Raw genomic sequence first — 24,344 nt, 5'->3', positions numbered from 1 at the left:
AGTGAGATCATTTGTCCTTTAGTTTTTTGAGATTGGCTTATCTCACTTAGCATGATATTCTCCAATTTCATCCATTTGCCTGCAAATGCCATAATTTTATCATTCTTTATGGCTGAGTAATATTCCATTGTATATATATATATATATATATATATATATATATATATATATATATACCACAGTTTCTTTATCCACTTATCAATTGAAGGACATCTAGGTTGGTTCCACAATCTGGCTATGGTGAATTGAGCAGCTATGAACATTGATGTGGCTGTATCTCTGTAGTATGCTGATTTTAAGTCCTTTGGGTATAGGCCAAGGAGTGGGATAGCTGGGTCAAATGGTGGTTCCATTCCAAGCTTTCTAAGGAATCTCCATACTGCTTTCCAGAGTGGCTGCACTAATTTGCAACCCCAACAGCAATGTATGAGTGTACCTTTTTCCCCACATCCTCGCCAACAACTATTGTTGCTTGTGTTCTTGATAATCGCCATTCTAATTGGGATGAGATGGAATCTTAGGGAAGTTTTGATTTGCATTTCTCTTCTTACTAAAGATGGTGAACATTTTTTCATATATCTGTTGATTGCTTGTACATCTTCTTCTGTGAAGTGTCTGTTCATTTCCTTAGTCCATTTGTTGATTGGATTATTTGTATTCTTCGTGTAGAGTTTTTGAGTTCTTTATATATTCTGGAAATTAGTGCTCTATCTGAAGTATGAGTGGCAAAGATTTTCTCCCACCCTGTAGCCTCTCTCTTCACATTGCTGATAGTTTCCTTTGCTGAGAGAAAGCTTTTTAGTTTGAATCCATCCCAGTTGTTGATTCTTGCTTTTATTTCTTGTGCTATGGGAGTCCTGTTAAGGAAGTCTGATCCTAAGCTGACATGTTGAAGATTTGGACCTACTTTTTCTTCTATAAGATGAAGGGTCCCTTTCCTCCACTCTCCCATGCCTCTTCCTCTACTCTAATAGACTTCCTTTTGCTCATCTATTTATTTCTATTAGATTGTCACTTTTTACTTAGTATAAAGGTGAAATTCCCTCTGGTATATGTAGGTATGCACATGATTTTTTGTAAGAATTCATTCTGTGTTACATCTCCTTACCCATCTCTCCACTCTGCCTCTCAATCTCCTTTTTCTATACTATTGATCTTCCCTTTATCTTTATGGTATCTGATCATTCCCTCCCCCTTTCCTTTATTTTACTGTAGCTTCCGCATATGAGAGAAAATATTTGAGTTTCTCAGTTTGGCTTATTTAATTTAGTATGATATTCTCCATTTCCATCCATTTACTGTCACATGCCATAATTTCATTCTTCTTTATGAATGAGTTGAACTCCATTGTGTGTGTGTGTGTGTGTGTGTGTGTGTGTATACACACATATATACAACAGTTTCTTATCTACTCATCTATTGATGGGCACGTGGGTCAATTCCATAATTCAGCTATTTTGAATTGTGCTGCTATAAACATTGAGGTGGCTATATTGCTATAGTATGCCAATTTTAGATCTTTGGGGAAAATATCAAGGAGTGGGATAAGTGGGTCATATGGTGGTTCCATTCCTAGTTTTCTGAGGAATCTCCATATGTAAATGCCTATTTGATAACTTTAGTTGTCTTACTCCAGTCAGGTTACTATAACAAAATATCATAGACTTAATGTCTTATAAAAAATAGAAATTTCTCATAGTTCTTGAGGTTGGAAAATCTGAGATCAAGGTACCAGCAGATGTAGACTATAGCCAGGGCCTATTTTCTGGTTCATAGATTGCATGTGTACTCGTGCAAAAGGGCTAAATCTCTGGGGTCTCTTTTGTAAGGACAGTAATCCCATTCATGAATGCTCCATCCTCATAAACTAATCACCTCCCAAAGATCACACTTCCTAATACCATCACCTTAGAGGTTAGTAATTTAACATATAAACTTGGGAGAGAAGAACACAAACCTTCATACTACAACAATTATAGTCTACATGGTAGGTCAAGGCTTAAACCTAGGCAAAGAAGGATGGCTGTTGCCTATGAACAGGGCCCTAGCCACAAAGTGTTCTCCCTTGCTGTCATTGTCATGACAGTTTCAGAATTTGCTTTCAGCCTTAAAATGTGAACTCTGGCTACTAATCATAGACCTATCACTAACATTCTGAGTGACCTTGAGGAAATCCTCAACTTGTGTGTAACATTGTGATTCACTTGTCCTGTCAATGTCAAGAAGTTGTTTAATAATCAAATGTGACTGTATGAAAGTTGATCATTGCTGCACAGTGTAAGGTACTGTTACTATTATTCATTAAAAGCTTACTCTGTGCCAGGCAACATAATCAACAATATTCATTAATGATTTACTCCTCACAACTACCCTGTGGACGTAGGTCCTATTATTATCCCATTGTACAGGTAAGGAAACTGAGCCCCAGAGAATTTAACAAGTCCATGATCACAGAGCTAGTAAACAGCAAAGCCAGAATGTGAGACCAGGCATTTTGATTCCAGAGTCTGTGTTCTAAATACTGCATTCTTCTAACTTCTACCATTAATATCTGAATTTTGCACAGCCTTTTACCTTCTTTGAACTGTTACTCCTCCTGTGAGTTCCTCTGTACTTTATAGGTTATTGTGTACTTTTGTATTCTTTCTCATTTAACCAATGCAACAATCCTGTTAGCAAAATCATCCCCAGTTTCATGGAAAGGAAACCAGATTCAGGGAGAGGGACTTAATCAAGGTTAAACAGCTACTAAGTATTAAGTGTTTTTCCCAACATGCTGCCTGACCAATTTTGCAGCAAGATACATGGAGGTCAGAAAACAGTTCTTTTGTCAGTTAACACAAGAATTTTATTCTCTGGAAAATACATATCTTAAATATTATTAAGTTCCATGGAATTTAGGAACAGCAAGGGTTCTGAGATGCCAGAGCACAAGACAAATGTAAAGACCAGAGCCCAGATATAAACTTGAGAGGTACTAGAATGGGAGTGCGGAGCATTCAAATGCATTTACCAATGACAATCCTAGAAGGAGGTTGTAGCTCTAAGCCATTTTTATAGACTGTACCTCATAAGCTCTTCAATGGTAAATCCATATTCAAGTATTATTCATTAGTCTGCCGGGCATAGTTTACAAAAGGACTCATCTGTGGATCTTTGAACTACAAAGAGTAATTTATTTGAATGCAGAATTCAATACCAGTCAATGAATGAAGGTCAGGTTAGGTAACCTTTCTTCAGCAGATTTCAAGTCAACCCTGAATCTCAGTCATCTCACCCTCCCTCAAAGGGCAAGTGAAGTATACATACAAGATTGAGGAATAGGAGGACCTTTCTTGGAGCATGCCTTATTCCCCTTCTGACTCTCTTTCTCCAGATGGCCAGCACCCTCTTGCAACCTCCCAATGCTGTGTACCATCTGGTGTTGGTCTCCCTGCAGTATCTCATGTCTCTCACCTAAACTTATCCATTTAAGTGACCCCTCTCCTTAGCATATCACATGGGATTGTGAGTGGCTCTGACAAATTAATTACTACTAAATTGTATCGACTAACAGTGAATTTTGTTATTCAGCCCCACACCTACAACAGAAGGCAGCATGGTATAGTGGACAAAAACTGATATAAAACTCTACCAGATTGTATGTCAGGACAATAATGTCCTAGTTCAAGGTCTCTACAGTTAGTCTGTGTGATTTATTTTCTTTACGCATCAGTTTCTTAATTTTGACCAGAATCTGTTACCCATTTGTGTATTATCAATATTCCCCTGCATGCTCTATGATCTGTCCCTGGCTACCCAAAAGTGAAGAGGAATTATTTTGGCTTTCTGTATGTTTTTCTACAAAACAGAACTGGATTTACTTATGTATATACACAGTTGATTGCTCTTCAAGAGAGACCTTCTTTTCTTAGTTGACTCCATCACTCTAGTTGGAAGAACAAATGTGAGAGTGTTCTAAGCATTCTTAGAGTATTTTAACTTAAGGTTCAATCCTATAAAGTCCTTGAGGCAAAAATAAGAGTTTGTTTCTATAGGACAGTAGGAAAGCATGGAAAATTTCTAAGCAAAGAAGTGATAAGTAAGTTTGTGTTTGTAATATTTAATACTTAAATTATCACTCTCTGTGCTTAACATCTATGGTAAGAGCCTTACATACATTACTTCAACTAAATTCTTAACAAAAACCCTGAAAGCTAAATATTTTCACCCACTCTTATAGAAATTGAGGCACAGATACATTATAGAACTTGGAAAATAATCCAAGTCTGCCTGATGTCAAAGCCTATATGTTTCACCATAATGCTAAGCAGAGAAAGACCATGGAACTATTAAGATTCAAACTCAAGCTGAATCAGGAAGAAAACAAAATGCTTCTATCCCATGCCACTCCTGCCTCCAGTCCAATCTTCAATTGACAGACGCCAATCATTTCACATGAAAATGTATGCCTTTAACTCAGTCAGTTCCCCTTATATAGGCTGGCTCTTGCAGCTGTCATGTCATTTTTCCATTTCAATGGAACATTTTCTCCATGACCTCCTGAAGCAGGATTTGACTGAAGTGAGACAAAAGATACCTTAGTGTTCCTGGGAATCTAAAAGGAAATGAAAAAGAAAGGAACAGATCATTGATGAAATAAAAAGGAGTCAGGACAGGAAACAAATGAAGATGAAGGAGTGTCAAAAATAAATATTTGACTTCAGAGTTTTGCCAAGGGTTGGTTTGTATATTATAGAAAGGAAAGTAGCTATAAAACAAGTAAAAATAAAATAAAATAAGCTGAGCAATGTTTTTTTCTGACACAGAATTAAAAAGACAATGAATGTTCCTTGATACTACAACCTATGCAAACCAATTCATCCAAAGACTCAATTTTAATAACAACGAAATTGACTCAACTAGTCAAGAAGATGCGTTTCTCAAAATGTTTGCCTCTGCTTACAGTAGTTCCAGGTGTTCTGTTCTCATTTCTTCCTCCAGACCTTATTCTTGGCTCGTGCATTTACCATAGCACCTGTGCCAAAAGATCCAACTGTTGCTTTTCTCCAGATTTTGTCTTTTTTGAGGAAGGCAATGATCACTCCTGATCCTAAGTAAAAGTGGCAGCCAGGAGTATGTAGTCCTAGAGATGCCTCACCTATACAGTGAAGTCAGAGTCTTATAGCTAAGACCCAGCTCAGCACAGATCCCCAGAGGGAAGAGAAATGGTTTTCAAAGATGTGTGTTTATGTGTGCAAGAGAGATGAGCAGCATCCAAAGACTCATCTCATTCATCATAGAATAAAAACCTTGATGCAGTGATGCAGAGAAGACTCCATGACTATAAATTCAAAAAACTGTTTTAATCTCTTACTATTTACCAAGTAGACACTGAGAGAGGAATGTGACCAGAGGTGAAGAAAAGACAACCCCCAGTAACCCCATCTGAGTGCCCATGCTCTAATTCATACATATCTTTCTTATTGGACTCACCACATCCTCCCAAATCAAAAGGGAAAATTCCTGAGGACAAGGAGTATGCTTGTATCTCCAGTGTCTATAACAATGCCTGGCCTATTGAAGAAACAATACAGACAAGCTAACAAGCAGGATTATAAATAGAGTAAATCCTATTTTTTCACCGACTCCAGAGACCGGTGTATATGCCTAATGGATCTTCAATGATCAATAGCTTCAAACGGTTTAGTGTTGAATCCTCTCAATCAATGGTTTATGATAGGTTAACAAAGCATAACAGAACTAGGGAGGCACCTTCAATTTTAAGGAGCCATTTTATAGTGTAAAATAATAACCACCCGAATTATGTCGTTGATCTTTCAAGTGAGTTTGATATGCCTGGGCTTTCTAAACAGAACTACCTGCAGCAGCAATTTCTTCCAGCCCTTCTTCCATAAAACTACTTCCCTGATTTAAATACATGCCTGTAAGAAAAAACATGTTTTTCGCAGCAATTGCCTAGTGAACCCACAACTGCTGCCTATTGTTAGGAACCAACTTGAAGCAATCAGGCATTCTTTGTATCAGCTGATAAATGAGGAAATCACACAGTCACCATGCCTAACTGCCTCACACCTGTGCTCACAAAGGTGGCAACCACACTAAGCATTTTGTGACTAAATCTGGAAAATTGTCTACTTCAAGCAAAGTGACTTTCAGTGCTGCAGGTAAGCATCAGACTTCTCCACCAGCTACATATGATTTGAAATGTACATATATGTCCCTTCTTCCTGTTGATCTTTCAAGCCTAAGTTTGCCTGGTACAGGACTTCCAGATCATGGCTACATAGAGATCCCAGGCATAGATTACAGTAGTTAGTTTGAAAATTAGCAGATAAGTCCTTCCTAAGTGCAGAGAGACCTCAGAGAGAAACTGAAACTCATACCAGTGCTGGACCCTGTTTTCCAAGTAATAATACTAATACTTTATTTCATGCTTACTATATGTCAGGAACTGTTTTAAAATCATTTTCTCATTTTTTACAAGTAAAGGCACCAAGGAAGATATGTTAAGTAAACTATGAAGATTTCACAACTAATTAAATGTGAGCTTAACTCCATGTGTTTTTCAAATTTATTCACCAACTCACTATGCTTAATGAAAAGTACTCATTTTAAATGAATTATCGTAATTTGTTGATTTAAAATTAAAATAGATTTTTAATTACAATCATTTTTATTCTTTATCTTTACCATAGCACTTAGTTTGCTTTAGTTAGAAAAATGATAATGTGTGTGCTCAAAATCCTAAGGTAGAGCTAATTGTCAAGAATCATGCCAAATCTCTGCTCATGTTCTACTCTTAACTCCATCTTTACGTGTCAAAATCCTGTACACATTCAAGGTCCATCTCAAATACTCTCTCTCCTCTGAAACTTCCTAGTCACCCAGATAGATGCAATCACTTTTTCCCTCATATCTGTTATAGCCAAGCTTTTACTAGATATGGAGGTGATTATTTTGTCCTTGCCTACTATTCAAATATAAGTTTTACAGAGGCAGAAATTAAAATACACTCATGTTCCAGTTCTCTGCATGGTCTAACATGGTGCCTTGAAAATATTAGACATGAAATATATGTTCACTGAATTTTAAGTTGTGAACTACACATACATGTTGCTATTAAACAAGGAGGAAAGAACAGGGAGAGATGGTTAAAAGATGTTAAATAAAAGACCAAAATTGTAAGAGCATAAGAAATCAGCCAGAAGGAAATATGTACAAGTACCAAAAATCTGCATGACAAAGGAAGTTAGTAAGGGTGGAATTCATGTTACATGAGAAAATACCAGGAGAAAAACCATAGAAGATCATAAATAGGACACCATATGATTGCTAATATCCCTAGCTCAGGAAAAAATGGAAATCCAGCATGAGAGTCAATATGATAAAATAATTTAGACTGGTAAATAGCAGAACATAAAGTCAAGAAGAATCAACTAACAGGAAGAGAATAGCCAAATTCACATAGAAAATTTACCTAACATAGTATGAGAAGTAATCAGTTGCATTAATGTCAAATTATATCAGCAGAAATTTGGAAGAACATAATTTGCAGAGACTTAACCTCATTGGCTCTCTTTTCCATGATACAAGAGGAGTAGCTTCATTTTGCACTGCACTAACAATGTTTTTGATCAATCACATTTTCAGATGCCATTAGTCATCCTGCTACTCTTCTGGAGGAACCCACATTGAGCAGTCAGCAAACAGACAATCCAAGTTTTATTTAGATCTTTAAAATATGTTTATAAAACTTTGTTAAAATGTGATAATAAAAGGGTGTGATCTAATCAGTAGAGAAGTTTCACCTTTAGAATAATGCTTTGCGAAGGAACCTGAGTCAGAGTTCTAGTCCTTACCCCATTTCTTATGGGTGGGATCAGCCCAAAAATACAGTCATATATGCCAGCTCACCAAACAGTGCTGGAATGTGAAGACTTCACCAATGCTGGGAATTAAATTTTATTATATTTTTGTTATTTCTTAGTTAATCTATTTTCATTTTATTTATTTTCACACTGTCCTGTAATTTAATGAAATTGACTGAAAGGGTTTTCATTTGAATACTCTAGTCTTCCTACATGGTTTTAAATGTGCTTTTCTTCTTATATGAAATTATAGTAATATTAGTTGGTATTTTATTTGCATTGCAACCTAATATTCAAGTATATGACAATATTTATATATGCACAATCATGTACTTTTTCCTTTTTTTAACAAGGCTGCAACTCTCTGCTTAGAAAGATGTTGATAATCTTAATGAGTATATGAAAGAATTAAAACAAACTAACTCCAATTAACAGTCAAATTCAGGAGTTTTATCCTGCTGTGCTAGGCAGCCATTTTCTTCGAGTACAAAAACAAGTAAATTTCATTTAGTTTATTTACACACTGTTATGAATGTCTTGCAAGAGTCTATCTTAGGAAAATCTTTGAATTAATATTAAGGTAAGAATTCTATTCAGATGCAACATTTATAATAATTCCATTAAATGTACAAAGTGTTTAAATAATGTTCCTGAACGTTCCAAAGACAAATGCATTCATATATTTACCCTTGAATCAGGCACTCCCATATTGCAGCATGTTTGTATTTATAGATTTTTTTCCTTGGAACTCAGCCTCACAGACACTTCAGTGCAGTCTCTCGCCATCCTTTTGCGACTTCCTGGTGGAGATGACATTTGCTCAGCTAGAGAATAGACACTTTCTAGCTGAGTTGCTCATCACACTGATACCCCAAGGCCTGGCTGATTGGCTGTCAGAGAACTCCAGCTGTTTAGCTGCCGTGATGTATCTTTCATAAGAAAAGACATTTCCTGGAACATCAACAGCTTGTTAAGAACTGGGGAGTTCAGGGGAGAGAATTTGAAAATTTGGAGGAACTGAGTGGTTTGAACTTGGAGGAGGTGTGAAGATGAAACAGAAATGGCTGAAGGGGAGGCTGTTTCTCCTATCTGTGTATGAAAGACTCATTTTCAGAGCTAATCTTACAATTTACGATGAGCAACCTTCCACAGCTTAGAAGGTCAAGTGCTGGTTGGAGAAACAAAGTCTGACTATTACCTACCCTAGGGGTGCACAGATCATATGAAGATGTAAAACTCATCAAATAGTCTGGAAAACTCCCCATGAAATCGTCAGCAATGTGATTTTCTTTGTGCCTTGATTTCCTCTTCTGAAAATTGTAGGCATAGAATACTCTCAGGCATGATTATAAGACCCAGCAAGCAAAAAGCTGACCAAATATACCTAGATTCAAAAAGTCCCTTTGGGAAGCCAAGTTGGTAGCCAGAGCACACAGAAGAGAGGGGCACAGTGCTAACAAGGCCATGCTTGCCAATTTGAAGCCCATGTGGGCCAATTAGCTCTGCTTTCTTACACAGTCATCGACTGACCCCTGAACTCTGGCCAGTCATCTCACCGATCTGTGCCATTGGTCACTGGGGTCACCAAGAGACATTGTGTGGTTGGCTCAGTGAAAACTAACTAGCAGAGACATGTCTCCAAGTGTCACTTCTACATATGAGAGGCATGTGAGCAACGCTGCAGGGCACCAAGTACTATTTAATGGCCTACTGAAATCCCTCTGCCACTTGTGCTTCCCACTCTCAAAGCTCTTATCCTGTTGTCATTACCTGTTAGCTTATTTCCCCCTCCAAATCATGAAGTCTTTGAGAACTAATATTGTTTCAACCTAAGTACTGTGCCTTACTCAACTCTGTTATCTTGGCACCTTACAAAGTATTGAGACATAGTAAGAGCTCAATAAATCTTTGGTAAATGTGTGAAAGGCCTAGTTTCAGTATTCCCAACCATAATTTGAAAACGATTCAGTGGGTTGCAAATTTCACCATAAAATTCCAAAACATACCCTAAAATAAAAATGCATATAATTCACTTTACATATGTTAATGGATAAATACCTTTGCAAAAATATTACCCATGTGCCAAGGGGCAGGCATGGAGAATAACAAATCAGTCTGCCATTAGACTCTAATGATTTTTTAAGCAGTGGCCTAACCCTGACTTATTCAGTTACATGGACAACAGAGCAAAGCCGTTTTGAATAAAAAATAAAACCATTACCTGAGTTTCCATGAAGAATCACAACTTCGGAATATAACTTCTTGGGTGAAGATGGTGCTTTGTCAACACAGCATAGTCACCACATGCACTAGGGAAGAAAGATAGGCAGGCACTGTGAGGTTTGATTCCAATAATGGTTGAGCCATACTCTATCACTTTGCCTCCCTGTGCCTTTGCCTAAAACATATTATCATCTATTCATGATTGCCCACATCTATCAGAATTTTTCCATTATTTATATAATGCTTAACTCATGTTATCAGTTCCACAAGTGCCCTGAGAATCACCCCCACATACATTCAGTATCTCTGCTGTATACTTCCACAGTATTCCATAGCTTCTTTTTTATTAGAACCATTATATTACAGTTTTCCATTTATCTGTGTACCTCCTCTAATAGATTGTGAGACTGTTGAGGAAAAATATCTATTTCAGTAGGACTGAGGTGGAATATTCTTATGATCAAGGAAGTTTTGGAAATGTTCTTCTGATTCATTATTCTAACTGTCCTAAATGAATACGCAATACAAATCTGTACCACTGAAGGACACTGAAAAGAGTGGTCACTTCCCTGGTGAATCCATGGTGTGAACCAAGAAAAGCAGACAGGTAACTTTTCAACAAGGTGGGTGAATGATCAAGAATTAGGGGGAGGCTTTACTGGAATTTAATACTGGACACTCAAAACAGATTAAGGACTCAGGAGATCTTGTATAATAAAATAAGGGGGAAAGATCCCCAGCCCCACAGCTTGCTGCTGAGATACAAACCAGAACAGTCCCTACATGAATGCAATAAAGCAATAAAGAAATTAAAGGAACCCTCATTCTTGGGAAGACTGAGGCATTTCAGGATATGGAGACCTTGCAGATCATAGACACTGCTCAAAAAGACAGTAGGGTGTCTTGTACAATATCTGTGTATGGGAAGGAAGACACCATCTCTCTCAGTGGCATGAATGGAGGACAATGGAAGGAACCATTTCACAGCCACAACACAGGAGCTGGCAGCTGGGGAAGCCAATTATTGCTAGACCCAAGTCTGGCCCCAAAAATGAGACAGGCAGACCCATGCTGAGAGACAGAGTGTGCCTAAGTAATGAGAAGAAAATCAGGCATGGAGGGAGTTTTACCCTGGAGAATACTGGTTGCAGAAACCCAGCAAGTTTCCCTCTCCCCCTCCAATCCAGCTGCTTGCAGGACTGGCCAGGAGAGAAGCATCTGACCAGAAATTCAAAAGGGTACTCTAGGGGTTCCAACTCCAGGACTGCCCCTCTTACCCTAGCAACCCCAATGATCCTGAGGGTGGAGATAGCATCAAACTTGAGACAATACCACCTAACTGCTGAGAAAGAAAGATGAGAAACTTTTGAACTACAATAAAAACAATTATTCAATTTTTCATTGAAATCCCTTTTTTTTTCTTTTTTATTCTTCGCTCACATTTCTACCACTTTTGAAAACATGTATGTTTCAGGCATCAGTTTATTGAGGACTGGGAAGTCTGAATGGTATATTTCAGTTTTTTGTGTATTGTTTTATTTAGACTTTTTTTGTTTTCTTTTTTTAAGTTATATATATTTTTCCTCTCATTTATCTGTTTCCCTGATTCTATTTCTCTCTTTTCTCCTACCAGCAAACCTCTGTTAATTTCTTTTCACTCATCCTATAATTTTAACTTCTATCTTCTCTCTTTTTCCTCATAAACATCACATCCTACACCACTTCTGTTCTTTTTCCACCATTTAAAATTGTAAACCCTTTTGCAAACTTACTGTTTATATTTTAGACAATAATTGAACAAATCATTTCTGTTTAATGCAACAAAACTGTAGACATCTTAATAGGAGCTATTTGATTTAAGGCTGTATATTGTTTGCTTTGGGTGCTGTTATTATTTGCCCCCCCCCCATAAATTTGAGGCACTGAAAACTTTCAGGGACACTATAAGTCTACATGATAGAAACTGTACTGCCTGAGATCCACACTGCTAGAGGGGCAGACACACAAACAACATGATAAACAAGGAAACAAAGTGCCCCCAATACACCAAGATGCTCCAATAATGGAATCCATTGAAAAACAGTAGAAGAAATATCAGAGAAGAAGAATAGAATGTACATAGTTAAACTGATTTGTGACATAAAGGATGATGATGTAAGAAGTGAAATCAGAGATAAATTTCAGGAGGGGAAAGATCACATCAATAAAGACATAGAGATTCTGAAAAGAAATCAGAAATCCTCAAAATGAAGGAATGAATAAATCAAATTAAAAATTCAAAGAAAAGTATCACCAACAGAGGAGACCACTTAGAAGACAGAATCTTAGGTAATGAAGACAAAATAAATAATATTGAAAATAAAGTTGACCATGCAAAGAAGATAGTAAGAAACCATGAACAGAACTTCCAATAATTATGGGACAGAAAAGCCATGTATGGGGGGTTTTCAAGATGGCGGCCTAGAGGGTGGCTCCATTTCATGTTGCTCCAGGACTCAGGATTCAAAAGAGGAGATATTGAGACACTTGGGACCAACTCGAAGCAGCCGGGTGACTCTCACCCGTTGGGAAGGCATCCCGGATGGGACGGTGGTCCCGGAACGCAGGGAACTTTGTGAAGTAGAGCTGCCGGCGAGACGCCCCTCCCCCCGCTGGAGCAGTGAACTCGGACAACTGGGAGCGCCGTAAAGGAGGCCGCTCGGCACAGCGCTGGGACTCGGAGCAACCACTGGGGCTCCAGCGGCTGCCCAGGGGAGGAGTGGCGAGGAGAGCTGTGTGGACTCAGAACACCGGGGCCTGCCCGGAGGACGAGGAGGAGGAAGAGGAGCGCGGCCGCTTGGATTCAGAGTGACTACACCAGAGCTACAGGCGGTTGCCAGAGGAGAAGCTGTGCGGCGAGCTGTTTGGACTCAGACCACTTCTGAACCCCGGGGCCTGCCCTGAGGAGTAGGAGGAGGAGGAGGAGGAGCGCGGCGGGGCGTTTGGACTCGCAGTGACTGCATTAGCGCTCCAGGTGGCTGCTCAGAGGAGAAGGCGAGTGGTGAGTTGTTTGGACTTAAAGTGACAGCTCCTGAACACAGGGGGGCTGCCTGGAGGAGAAGCACGGTGGGTCGCTTGGTCTCGAGTGGCCGCACCAGAGCTCTGGGTGGTTGCCCAGAGGACGCGTGCAGCAGGTCACGTGGATTCAGAGCCACTCAGAGTGACCGCTCCTGAACACCCGGGCGGTTATTTGGAGAAGGAGGAGGAAGGGAAGGTTCACTTCAACCCGGAGTGATTGACTGCCCAGGGCTACGGGTGGTTGGTGGGAGGAGGAGGCGCGCAGTGAGTTTCTTGGACTCCTAGTGAATGCACCGGAATACTGGGCGGCTGTCTGGAGGAAGAGGCGTGTGGCAGGTCTCTAGGACTCAGAGCGATTGTACGGGGCCCCAGGTGGCTGCTCAGAGGAGGGGCCGCATAGCCAGGCGATTAGGTGCAGAGCAGGGTCCCAGGATCTAGGAGGCTTCTGCGTGGAAGAGCCGCACAGAGACAGGCTTAGGGGCGGAGCGAAGGTTCCTGGCCTGCGAGCAGATTCTCTGAGGAGGGGCAGCCTAAGGAGATTCATCTGCGAAGGGTGAGGCTCCCAGGCCCAGGAGGTAGGGCCGGGCCCCTGGGAACTTTGCAGAGGAAGGCAGCCCAGCCCAGGCGGTAGCTGTAAATTGAGGGGAACCTCTAGGAGGGAACTGACCAGCGAGACCTCCCCACCGGGTGAGTCTTCCCTGCCGAGTGAGGTTTCTCCACAAGGACGGTAAAACCAGAGACTCAGGCCCAAACAGGCCTTGCCTCAGCCTGCAGCCTAGGTCCCCTTTGGATGACCATTGGTCAACAAGTGGAGGCACCTCTGCCCACTAGCAGGGAATATACCCCACCTGAAGGCCACCACTCCTAGAGAGGGAGATTCCTTGTGGAGCACCACATTATCAACTTCCTCCAAGACTTCAGCCTACTGAAGGCTTAGAGGGGATATATATAGAAATCTTCAGGGACATTGTAAGTCAATAGAGGAAATCTGCAATATCTCAGCGGTCCTCTGATACCTGAACAATATGAGAAAACAAGGAAAGAAAATGCTGCAAACAAATCTAGATGTTACATCAATAAAACCCAGTGACAGCATGGCAGAAGAAATGACAGAAAAGGAGTTCAGAATGTACATAATTAAAATGATCAGAGAAGCAAACGATGAGATGAAAGAGCAAACGCACGCACTGAATGATGAGATGAAAGAGCAAATGCAGGCATTGAATGATCGCACCAATCGACAATTAAAAGAGCAAATACAGGAAGCAAAAGATCATTTCAATAAAGAGTTAGAGATATTGAAAAAAAAACAAACAGAAATCCTTGATATGAAGGAAACAATAAATCAAATTAAGAACTCCATAGAAAGCATATCCAGTAGGATAGAACACCTGGAAGACAGAACCTCAGACATTGAAGACAAAATATTTAACCTTGAAAACAAAGTTGAACAAACAGAGAAGATGGTAAGAAATCATGAACAGAATCTACAAGAACTATGGGATATCATGAAAAGGCCAAATTTAAGAATTATTGGGATTGAGGAAGGCCTAGAGAAACAAGCCAAAGGAATGAACAATCTATTCAATGAAATAATATCAGAAAATTTCCCAAATCTGAAGAATGAAATGGAAAATCAAGTTCAAGAGGCTTATAGGACTCCAAATACACAAAATTACGACAGACCCACACCAAGGCACATTATAATGAAAATACCTAACATAAAAAATAAAGACAGAATTTTAAAGGCAGCGAGAGAAAAAAACCAAATTACATTCAGGGGGAAAACAATACGGATTTCAGCATATTTTTCAAGCCAGACCCTAAAAGCTAGAAGGGCCTGGAACAACATTTTTCAAGCCCTGAAAGAAAATGGATGCCAACCAAGAATCTTATACCCAGCAAAACTTACCTTCAAATTCATGATGAAATAAAATCCTTCCATGATAAACAAAAGCTAAAAGAATTTACAAAAAGAAACCAGCTTACAGAACATTCTCAGCAAAATATTCCATGAGGAAGAGATGAAAAACAAAGCAGCAAATCAGCAAAGGGAGGAATTATCCTAAAGGAATTGTCAAATAAAAGAGGAAACAAGTTGTGTCAAACAAATAAATAAATAAAATTTAAAAAATGAACCAAATGACCGGGAAACCAAATCATATCTCAGTTATAACCCTGAATGTTAATGGCCTGAATTCATCAATCAAAAGACATAGACTGGCAGATTGGATTAAAAAGAAAGATCCAACAATGTGTTGCCTGCAAGAGACTCACCTCATAGAAAAAGATACCCATAGACTAAAGGTGAAAGGATGGGGAAAAACATACCATGCACATGGACTCAGCAAAAAAGCTGGAGTGTCCATCCTCATTTCAGATAGTGTGGACTTCAAGCCAAAGTTAGTCAGAAGGGATAAAGAAGGTCATTTCATACTGCTTAAGGGAAGCATAAATCAGCAAGATATAGCAATCATAAACATCTATGCCCCAAACAGTGGCTCATCCATGTATGTCAAACAAATCCTTCTCAATTTCAGAAACCAAATAGACCATAACACAATAATACTAGGTGATTTTAACACGCCTCTCTCACTACTGGACAAATCTTCCAGACAAAAATTGAACAAAGAAACCATGGATCTCAATAACACAATCAATAATTTAGACTTAATGGACATTTATAGAATATACCATCCAACCAAGAGCGAATACACTTTCTTCTCAGCAGCACATGGATCCTTCTCTAAAATAGACCATATATTATGCCACAAAGCTAATGTAAGCAAATACAAGAAGATAGAGACACTACCTTGTATTCTATCAGATCATAATGGATTGAAGTTAGAAATAAATGAAAGAGTAAAACACAGAAACTATTCCAACATCTGGAGATTAAACAATATGCAATTATATGATGAATGGATAACAGAAGATATTAGGAAGGAAATTAAAAAATTCTTAGAGGTAAATGAGAACAAAGAAACATCATATCAAAATCTCTGGGACACTATGAAAGCAGTACTTAGAGGGAAATTTATTTCATGGAGCGCATTTAATAAAAGAAGTAAAACTCAACAAACGACCTAACACTACAGCTCAAAGTCCTAGAAAAAGAAGAACAGACCAGCACCAAAAGTAGTAGAAGACAGGAAATAGTTAAACTCAGAGCTGAAATCAATGAAATTGAAACAAAAGAAACAATATAAAATTGACAAAATAAATAGTTGGTTGGTCGAAAAAATAAACAAAATTGATACACCTTTAGCCACACTAACAAAGAGAAGACGAGAGAAAACCCAAATCACTAAAATTCAGAATGAACAAGGAAATATCACAACAGACAGGATTGAAATACAAAACATAATTAGAAGCTATTTTGAAAATCTATACTCCAAAAAAATAGAAAATTTCGAAGACATCAACAGGTTTCTAGAGACATATGAATTGCCTAAACTGAACGAGGAGGACATACAATTTAAATATACCAATTTCAAGTACTGAAATAGAAGAAGTCATCAAAAGCCTACCAACAAAGGAAAGTCCGGGACCAGATGGGTTCTCAGCCGAGTTCTACAAAAGCTTTAAAGAAGAGCTCATTCCAATACTTCTCAAAGAATTCCATAAAATAGAAGAGGAGGGAACCCTCCCAAACTCATTCTGTGAAGCCAATATCACACTGATTCCTAAACCAGACAGAGACTCATCAAGGAAAGAAAATTTCAGACCAATATCCTTAATGAACATCGATGCAAAAATTCTCAACAAAATTTTAGCAAATCGCATACAAAAATGTATTAAAAAGATAGTGCACCATGATCAAGTGGGTTTCATCCCAGGGATGCAAGGTTGGTTCAACATCAGGAAATCAATAAACGTAATTCACCATATTAATAGACTTAAAGTCAAGAACCACATGATTATTTCAATAGATGCAGAAAAAGCATTTGATAAAATACAGCACCCCTTCATGCTCAAAACACTAGAAAAAATAGGGATAGTGGGAACATTCCTTAACATTGTAAAGGACATTTATTCTAAGCCCATGGCTAATATCATTCTAAATGGTGAAAAACTGAAAGTATTCCCCCTAAAAACTGGAACAAGGCAGGGATGCCCTCTTTCACCACTTCTATTCAACATCGTTCTTGAGACTCTGGCCAGAGCAATTAGACAAACCAAAGAAATTAAAGGGATACGAATTGGAAAAGAAGAACTCAAACTATCCCTGTTCGCTGATGACATGATTATATATTTAGAGGAACCTGGAAAATCCACCAGAAAACTCTTAGAACTCATAAGTGAATTCAGTAAAGTAGCAGGTTACAAGATCAATGCTCATAAATCCAACGCATTTTTACACATAAGTGATGAATCTTCAGAAAGAGAAATTAGGAAAACTACCCCATTCACAATAGCCTCGAAAAAAATAAAATACTTGGGAATCAATCTCACAAAAGAGGTGAAAGACCTCTACAATGAGAACTATACAACACTAAAGAAAGAAATTAAAGAACACCTTAGAAGATGGAAAGATCTTCCATGTTCTTGGATAGGAAGAATTAATATTGTCAAAATGGCCATACTACCTAAAGTACTATACAAATTCAATGCAATTCCAATTAAAATCCCAATGATGTACCTTACAGAAATAGAGCAAGCAATTATGAAATTCATCTGAAAGAATAAGAAACCCAGAATAGCTAAAGCAGTACTTAGTAGGAAGAGTGAAACAGGGGGTATTGCAATACCAGATCTTCAACTCTACTACAAAGCAATAGTAACAAAAACGGCATGGTATTGGTACCAAGATAGAAAGGTAGATCAATGGTACAGAATAGAGGACACGGACACAAACCCAAATAAATACAATTTTCTCATACTAGACAAAGGTGCCAAAAATATGCAATGGAGAAAAGATAGCCTCTTCAACAAATGGTGCTGGGAGAATTGGAAATCCATATGCAACAGAATGAAACTAAACCCATATCTCTCACCATGCACAAAACTAAACTCAAAATGGATTAAGGACCTCGGAATCAGACCAGAGACCCTGCATCTTATAAAAGAAAAAGTAGGTCCACATCTTCAACATGTTGGCTTAGGACCAGACTTCCTCAACAGGACTCCCATAGCATAAGAAATAAAAGCAAGAATCAACAACTGGGATAGATTTAAACTAAAAAGCTTTCTCTCAGCAAAGGAAACTATCAGCAATGTGAAGAAAGAGCCTACAGAGTGGGAGAATATCTTTGCCAATCATACTTCAGATAGAGCACTAACCTCCAGAATCTATAAAGAACTCAAAAAACTCTACTCCAAGAATTCAAATAATCCAGTGGACAAATGGGCTAAGGAAATGAATAGACACTTCACAGAAGAAGATCTACAAGCAATCAACAAGCATATGAAAAAATGTTCAACATCTCTAGTAATAAGAGAAATGCAAATCAAAACCACCCTAAGATTCCATCTCTCCCCAATTAGAATGGCGATTATCAAGAATACGAGCAACAACAGGTGTTGGCGAGGATATGGGGAGAAAAGTACACTCATACATTGCTGGTGGGGCTGCAAATTAGTGCAGGCACTCTGGAAAGCAGTGTGGAGATTCCTTAGAAAACTTGGAATGGACCCTCCATTTGACCCAGCTATCCCACTCCTTGGCCTATACCCAAAGGACTTAAAATCAGCATACTACAGAGATACAGCCACATCAATGTTCATAGCTGCTCAATTCACAATAGCCAGACTGTGGAACCAACCTAGATGCCCTTCAATTGATGAGTGGATAAAGAAACTGTGGTATATATACACAATGGAATATTACTCAGCCATAAAGAATGATAAAATCATGGCTTTTGCAGGCAAATGGATGAAATTGGAGAATATCATGCTAAGTGAGATAAGCCAATCTCAAACAGCCAAAGGACGAATGATATTGCTAATAAGTGGATGATGACACATAATGGGGGGAGGGAAGGGTTAGTGTTAGGGTTAGAGTTAGGGTTAGGGAAGGGGGCAAGTATGGAGGAAGGAAGTACTGTATAGAGGGAAAAGAGGGGTGGGAGGGGTGGGGGAAGGGAAAAATAACAGAATGAGTCAAACAACATTATCCTATGTAAATTTATGATTACACAAATGGTATGCCTTTATGCCATATACAAACACAGAAACAACATGTATCCCATTTGTTTACAATAAAAAAATAAAAAATTATGGGACAACATGAAAAGACCGAATTTAAGATTTATTGGAATAGATGAAGGCACATAAAAACAAACAAAAGGAATGTACAATCTTTTCAATGAAGTAATATCAGAAAACTTCCCAAACCTAAAGACTGAAATGGAACATCAAATATAAGAGGTTTACGGGACCACAAATGTACAAAATTACAACAGACCCACACCAAGTCACATTATAATGAAAATGACTAACATACATAATAAAGATAGATTTTTAAAGGCCGTGAGAGAAAAAATATCAGATTACATATAGGGGGAAAGCAGTCCAATCTCAGCTGATCTTTCAACACAGACCCTCAAAGCTAGGAGGTCCTGGAATAATATATACCAAACTCTGATAGAAAATGGATGCTAACAAAGAATTCTATATCTAGCAATATTAAACTTCAGTTTTGAAGAGGAAATAAAAACCTTCCATGATAAATAAAAGTTAAAAGAAATCACAACTCAAAAGCCTGCACTACAGAACATTCTCAGGAAAATATTCCATGAGGATGAAATTTTTAGAAAAGCAAAAACTAGCAAAGGGATGAAGTACACTGAAAGGAAAAGTTAGGGGTTGGAGTTGTAGCTCAGTGGTAGCACATTTACCTAGCATGTGTGAGGCACTGGTTCAATCCTCAACACTATTTAAAAATAAATAAATAAAACAAAGGTATTGTGTCAATCTACAACTAAGAAAACTAATTTCAAAAGGAAAGGTCAATCAAAGGAGAAATTAAATCAAAGTAAAAACCAAAAATAAACCAAAATGACTGAGAATACAAATCATATCTCAATAATGACATTGAATGTTAATGGCCTAAACTCATCAATCAAAAGACATAGACTGGCAGATTGAATTAAACAACACCCAAAAATATGCTGTCTCCAGTAAACTCACCTCATAGGCAAAGACATCCACAAACTGAAGGTGAAAGAATGGGAAAAAATATATCTTACCCATTGATTGCATAAATAAGCAGGGGTTTCCATCCTCATAACAGATAAAGTGGACTTCAAGACAAAGTTAATCAGAAGGGACAAAAAAGGACATTTCATACTGCTTAAGGGAATTATATATCAACAAGACCTAAAAATTGTAAGTATTTATGCCCCAAACAATGGAGTGTCTATGTACATCAATCAAACCCTTCTCAATTTCAAGAATCAAATAGATCACAACACAATAATATTGGGTGATTTTAACATGCCTCTCTCACTACTGGATAGATCCTCCAAACAAAAACTAAACAAGGAAACTATAGAACTAAATAATACAATCAACAATTCAGACTTAACAGACATATATTGAACATTTATTCCATCAACAAGGAAATACACTTCTCAGCAGTACATGGATCATTCTCTAAAATAGACCACATCTTTTGCCACAAAGCAACTCATAGCAAATACAAAAGAAATAGTGATAAGACCCTGCATTCTATCAGATCATAATGGAATGAAATTAGAAATCAATGATAAAATAAAATATAGAACCAACTCTGACACCTGGAGACTAAATACTGTTATTGAATGATGAATGGATAGCAAAAGAAATCAGGGAAGAAATTTTAAAATGCTTAGAGGTAAATTAGAATAATTATACAACATATCAAAATCTATTGGACACTATGAAGGCAGTGCTAAGAGGAAAGTTCATTGCATTAAGATTACTCATTAAAAGAACAGACAGTCAACAAATAATTGACCTAACATTACATCTCAAAACCTTAGAAAAGAAATTAACACCAAAAATAGTAGAAGACAGGAAATAATTAAAATCAGATTAATTAAAACAATTCAAAAAATTGACAAAACAAAAAGTTGATTCATTGAAAAATAGATAAAATTGATAAAAAAGAGAAAGAGAGAACACTCAAATTACTAAAACTCATGATAAAAAGGAAATGTCACAACAGACAATACTGGAATACAGAAGATAATCAGAAACTATTTTGAAAATTTATACTCCACTAAAATAGAAAATCTTGAAGATATCACCAAATTTCTAGAGACATGTAACCTACCCAAACTGAATCAGGTAGACCTACATAATTCAAACAAATGAATTTCAAGCAATTAAATAGAAGACACCATCAAAAGTGAACAAATCAAGAAAAAACTAGGACCAGATGGATTCTCAGTCAAGTCTCACAGGACCTTCAAAGAAGAAATAACACCAATACTCCTCAAACTATTCCATAAAATAGAAAGGAAGGGAACTCTTCCAAATTCATTCTATGAGGCTGGTGTCACCCTGATACCAAAACCAGACAAAGACACATCAAGGAAAGAAAACTTCAGACCAATATCTCCAATGAACATAGATACAAAATTTCTCAATAAAATTCTGGCAAATTGTATAAAAAAACATATTTAAAAGATAGTGCACCATGATCAAGTGGAGTTAATCCTAGGGATGCAAGGTTAGTTCAACATATTCTATCAGAAAACTTCTAGAATAAATGAATTCAGCAAAGTAGCAGGGTACAAAATTAACACCCATAAATCAAATGCATGCCTGTACATTAGAATCCACTGAAAGAGAAATTAGGAAACCTACTCCATTCATAATAGCCTCAAAATATTTTGGGAATCAATCTAACAAAAGAGGTGAAAGATCTCTACAATGAAAACTACAGAACACTAAAGAAATTGAAGAAGACCTTAGAAGATGGAAATGTCTCTCATGCTCTTAGATAAGCAAAATTAACATTATAAACATGGCCACACTACCAAAGCACTATACAGATTTAATGCAATTCCTATTAAAATCCCAGTGACATTCTTCATAGAAATAGAAAAGTAATCATGAAAATTCATTTGGAAAAATAAGAGACCCAGAATAGCCTTAGCAAGAAAAGTGAAGCAGGCAGTATCACAATACAAGACCTTAAACTATACTACAGATCCATAGTAACAAAAATGGCATGGTATTAGCACAAGAACAGACATGTCGACCAATGATACAGAATAGAAGACACAGAGATAAATCCACATAAATACAGGTATCTCATGCTAGACAAAGGTGCCAAAAACATACATTGGAGAACAGATAGCCTCTTCAACAAATGGTGCTGGGAAAACTGGAAATCCATATGCAGCAAATACAATTAAATCCCTTTCTCTCATCTTGCATGAAACTCAACTCACAGTGGATCAAGGACTCAAGCATGAGAACATAAACCTTGTGCCTAATAGAAGGAAATGTAGGCCCAAATCTCCACCATGTCAACTTAGGAACTGACTTCCTGAACAAGACCCCTAAAGCACAAGAAGTAAAATAAAAAATCAATAAGTGGAATGCAATCAAACTAAAAAGTTTCTTTACAACAAAGGAAACAATCAATAACATGAAGAGAGAGCACCTACAGAATAGGAGAAAATCATCACATGTACTTCAGATATGGCATTGATCTTCAGGATATATAAAAAACTCAAAAAACTTAACATCAAAAAAAATAACCCAATAATAAATGGGAAAAGGAACTGCACAGACACTTACAGAAGAAATACAATTGATCAACAAAATATATGAAAAAATGTTCAACATATCTAGCATTTAGCAAAATGCAAATCAAAACTGCACTAAGATTCCATCTCACTCTAGTCAGAATGGCAATTATCAAGAGTACAAGCAACAATAAATGTTGGTGAGGATGTGGGGAAAAAGGTACACTCATACATTGCTGGTGGGGTTGCTCAGTGGGGAGCCTAGGGAAGAATAGAGGCACTTTGGATTAGACAGAAAGTAGTAAAGGGAGGGGAGGCAGTAAGGTGGTAGGAAGGATAGTAGAATGAAGTGGGCATTATTACCCTATATTCATATATGACTACATGACCTGTGTAACTCTACATTATGTATAACCAGAAGAATGAGAAGATATACTCCATTTATATATGTGTGAAAATGCATTCTACTGTCACGTGTAACTAATTAGAACAACAAAAAAAAAAGTACTGCTTGCTAACCCAAACAGAAAAAAGTTTTATTCTAAAACTGCAACTTTCAATACCAAATGTTGGTTGGGAAAAGGAGGGGAGAATACCCAGTGAGGTAGCTACTATTGCATGATCATTTTACAAAGAGAGAGACAATAAAGGTCAATCTGTTTGATTTTTCTCAGTCACTTATGTTAATGCCAGGGGAAAGATTCAAATCAAGGTATTTTCAAAATTTTATTTTTTAATTTTATTTTGAATTTTTTTAAATACAGGAAAGTTGAAAGAGATTGAAAATCATATATCCATCATTTAAATTCTACCATTATTTTCTACCATTATTTTTGCTTCATCATATACCTATGCATCTATTAATCCCTCTGTTGCTCTACTCATCAATTTTCAAACATTTCAAAGCAATTGCAGATATCAATATACTTTAATTATATGCTATACAATGATAGCAAACATATTGTCTCAAAATGAAACATAGAAAAGGGAAGGACATGAGATGTAGCTCAGTAGTAGAGTGTCCCTGAGTTCAATCCCTAGTACCAAAAATATATAGATGGATATAGATATCCATATCAATACATATATATAGTACATATATATACATATATATACACATATATACGTGAGAGAGACAGAGAGAGAGAGAAAGAACATCTATAGCAGAGTAGGATAAATATGGTCAACGACCATTATTTGTATATTTCAAGTAGAAAGGTACAACCAGTAGAGAGGATTTTGAATGTTCCAAACACAAAATAATGATAAATATTTGGGGTGATAAATGAACCAATTTATCTGATCTAATCATTATACATTGTATATTGTACATACCATATAAATATGTACACTTACTACATATTAATAAAAATAAAAAAATTTTAAAAATATTTTTAAAGAATTCCCCCAGAAATTTCCTTCATGTTCTTCCTCAGTGAATCACACTCTCATCTGCAGAGGTAATGACTGTTCTGAAATTGTTCCACCATAGATGGACAATTTGTCTTTC

General features: G+C 37.4%; 1 long non-coding RNA gene across 1 annotated transcript in view; it reads right to left on the bottom strand.

Moving 5' to 3' along the window:
• The window catches only part of LOC306650955, a 189,819-nt gene that overhangs the window by 57,660 nt on the left and 107,815 nt on the right, over positions 1 to 24,344 (bottom strand). The window contains exons 4-5 of the long non-coding RNA XR_013761065.1: positions 10,093 to 10,180; positions 8,559 to 8,671 (exon numbers count right to left, since the gene is read on the bottom strand). This is a non-coding gene — a long non-coding RNA (uncharacterized lncRNA). The remainder of the gene's footprint in view (positions 1 to 8,558; positions 8,672 to 10,092; positions 10,181 to 24,344) is intronic.

The sequence above is a fragment of the Sciurus vulgaris genome, assembly GCF_902686455.1.
Source record: "Sciurus vulgaris genome assembly, chromosome: X".
Lineage (NCBI taxonomy): Eukaryota > Metazoa > Chordata > Mammalia > Rodentia > Sciuridae > Sciurus > Sciurus vulgaris.
The sequence above is the reverse complement of the archived record's forward strand: the minus strand, read 5'-3'. Positions and strand labels throughout refer to the sequence as shown.